Source organism: Euprymna scolopes, chromosome 45, assembly GCF_053919585.1.
Source record: "Euprymna scolopes isolate OS-2025 chromosome 45, ASM5391958v1, whole genome shotgun sequence".
NCBI classification, from domain to species: Eukaryota; Metazoa; Mollusca; class Cephalopoda; order Sepiida; family Sepiolidae; genus Euprymna; species Euprymna scolopes.
This window is the reverse complement of record NC_136526.1, coordinates 30,519,095-30,522,734: the sequence shown is the minus strand read 5'-3', so window position 1 is coordinate 30,522,734 and position 3,640 is coordinate 30,519,095. Positions and strand designations below refer to the sequence as shown.

Here is a 3,640-nt window from a genome sequence, read left to right as displayed (position 1 = left end):
TTCTAGATCACATTAATTGTATTGTAAATATTTCATAAAACTTTTGTAGATGTTTTTATAGCGAGGAGTTCTTTTTACAGGGTGAGGGTGCTGGTCCTACACCCAACCTTCCCAGAAGGTACATACAGCACCTAGCCTTCCCAAATGGTCACCCATCTGGTACTGGCCAGGCTCAACGTTGCTTAACTTCGGTGATCTGGCGAGAACCGGTGAGTCAAAGTGATTGTGTCGTACAATACAATACATACAATAGCATAAAACATGTTCTTTCTTAATAGTGTTAAATTTGTTGTGATGGTGAAATCACTTTAAGATTTATGATGATTATAATAATGTGAATATGACTTGGACTGTAAATAATGTGAATATGACTTGGACTGTAAATAATGCAACTGTAATTTTTTTTCACAGATTGTCCTGTGTGATGAAAATTATTCATTCTCAAGCAAGTTAACTGGATCATCATTTTTTTGTAAAAGCACGTTAAGAAGGCCAAAAATTACAATGAGAGAAACATCGTCCATATAACAATAATAACCAAAACAAAAATTCAAAGAATATTATAGTAAAACGTATCATTGCTTTCACTTGCTTCAACCAGTGCTACCAGATTGGGATGTCTTAATATACTGGTTTGCCGATTTAAAATGCATTAAGCTTTGATGTTATTGTTTTTCCTTTCTTTGTGCAAAACTCAATTATATTCTTCAAAGTAAAAAAAAGAAAAACTACAATTTTCGTCAACAAAATCCATCTATAGCCCTTGAATCTCTGGAGGGGCATAGGCCATCTACAATTTTTGTAGATGCTTTTGTAGCAAGGAGTTCTTTTAACAGGATGAGGATGTTGGTCCCACCCCCAACCTTCCCAGAAGGTGCATACAGTGCCTAGCCTTCCCAAATGGTCACACATCTGGTATTGGCCAGGCTCAACGTTGCTTAACTTCGGTGATCTGGTGAGAACCGGTGTGTTAGCGTGATTATGCCATACATGTCAACAAAAAAAGAAGAAAACCAAATTTTATAAATAAATATTGAAAAAAAAAATATTGAAAAAGAAAAAATAAATATTGAAAAAGAAGCATAAAAATTTTGAATTCAACATTCTGAAAACTTTGACATGCTGTAAAATAAAACAAGGAAACCAAAAAAAAAACTATGAATAAATTACGATATAAAGAACTTTAAGCATAAAAACTTGTAAAAACAATTACTGAATTTTGCATTAAATAAACCAAAAACTGTTTATCCAGCATAAAACAAAACACCCAAACAACATATCACTTGATTTCATAGAGAAAATATATGCTGGAAGCAAAGCATATTTTTGTACAAAATTATGGGTTTCTGGAACATATTTTAATGAAGAAGTTTACTCATTTTATTTTTATTCATTTTCCTTACATATCTTTATGAACAACTCATTCATCTCGTTTTAAAATATCAAACATCTTGAACATCAATATACACAATATAAATCCCATTCTTATGAAAAGTTTGCTTTAACATTTTCACATGCTTCTAAATAGGACAAAGCAAATTCATTTTGGCATATACACACATACACACTGGAGAAAAATTTAAATGATAATTAGACACTACTCTTCAGAGAAACTTGGAATGAGGATACTTCCCTTTATAAGTAAACTCTGACCAAATATTAAAACGTAACAGTATTTAATGCCCAAAAAGTGTGCCGTGATATAGCTACACATTGACTTATGCAAGGAATAGTGCACATCAATAAGCAGACATGCAAGCACATACTGGGCAAAAGTCATTTTCTTGTACAGTCTGTGCTGCTTCTTTTAGTGAGAAAGGAAATTTAGGTAAACACATGCGAATACACACTGGAGAGAAACCATATTCTTGTGAAGTTTGTGATTCCTCTTTTAATCAGAAAGCAACTTTATTGAGACATGAACGAACGCACACAGGTTTAAAACCATATTCTTGCACAGTTTGTGATTTGTCTTTTAGTCAGAAAGGAAATTTAGTAAAACATGCACGTACACACACTGGAGAAAAACCATATTCGTGTACAGTGTGTGATTCGTCTTTTAGTCTTAAGGACAACTTAGTTGAACATATGCGAACACACACTGGAGAGACACCATATTCTTGTAATGTTTGTGGCTCTTCGTTTAACCGGAAATCAACATTATTTAATCATATGCAAACACATACTGGACATAAGCCATTTTCTTGTACTGTCTGTGATGCTTCATTTACTGAGAAAGGAAATTTAGTTACACATATGCGAATACACACTGGAGAAAAACCATTTTCATGTAAGGTTTGTGCTTCATCTTTTAATAGATCATCAACGTTAGTTGCACATATGAGAATACACAGTGGAGAAAAGCCATATTCTTGTAATGTTTGTGGATTTTCATTTAGCTGGAAATCAACATTAGTTCGACATATGCGATCACACTAACAAAGCCATTAAGCCAGACATTGTAATATGGAATCAGCCTAAAAGAACTGTGCTCATTGATGTAACCATTCTAAATGATTATGACTTTAAAAGAGCTGCACGTGGGAAAAGAAACAAAATGTCAGGGCCTAAAAAGTATTTAAAAAGGACATGGCCTCTGAAAGATAGCTATTATACCAGTTATGATGAAAGTAACTGTCTTAATACCAAAAAAATCTTTAAATCTGGAAGCTTAAGCTGTAACGAAATACAGTTGGCAATCAATTCAATAAATGATTTTGTCTCTCCACGTTTCTTTTCTTAAATAATAATATGGTTTTTATTTTCGCCTTGGCTGTTTTGAATTAAGGTATTATTTCTTTCATTGGTTTCCATCTGTGAAAGGAATATTTTATAAGAATCTGAAAGTACATTCCTAGCAAACATTTAATCTGAAGTCCCTGTTCACATTTGGTGTTATTTGATAAACAAGAATTTAACATTTTTTTCCCTATTTCTTGCCTGTATGATCGCCTTTCTGAATACATAAATAAATCAACAAGTTTGAGTTTGTTGAGGTATCAAAAGTATTTTACAAATATTTTCGAATTCTTTCAGCTAAAATTATGTATAAAATACAATAGTTTCCGTAATAAAATTATGTATCCTTATAAAATACAATAGTTTCCGTAATAAAATTATGTATCCTTATAAAATACAATAGTTTCCGTAATAAAATTATGTATCCTTATAAAATACAATAGTTTCCGTAATAAAATTATGTATCCTTATAAAATACAATAGTTTCCGTAATAAAATTATGTATCCTTATAAAATACAATAGTTTCCGTAATAAAATTATGTATCCTTATAAAATACAATAGTTTCCGTCATGCCAAATTATGTATCCTTATAAAATACAATAGTTTCCGTAATAAAATTATGTATAAAATACAATAGTTTCCGTAATAAAATTATGTATCCTTATAAAATACAATAGTTTCCGTAATAAAATTATGTATAAAATACAATAGTTTCCGTAATAAAATTATGTATCCTTATAAAATACAATAGTTTCCGTAATAAAATTATGTATAAAATACAATAGTTTCCGTAATAAAATTATGTATCCTTATAAAATACAATAGTTTCCGTAATAAAATTATGTATAAAATACAATAGTTTCCGTAATAAAATTATGTATAAAATACAATAGTTTCCG

General features: G+C 30.6%; 1 long non-coding RNA gene across 1 annotated transcript in view; it reads left to right on the top strand.

Moving 5' to 3' along the window:
- The window catches only part of LOC145269344 (uncharacterized), an 8,388-nt gene extending 5,408 nt beyond the window's left edge, over positions 1-2,980 (top strand). The window contains exon 2 of the long non-coding RNA XR_013864995.1: positions 412-2,980. This is a non-coding gene — a long non-coding RNA (uncharacterized LOC145269344). The remainder of the gene's footprint in view (positions 1-411) is intronic.
- The last annotated feature ends 660 nt before the right edge of the window (positions 2,981-3,640 follow it).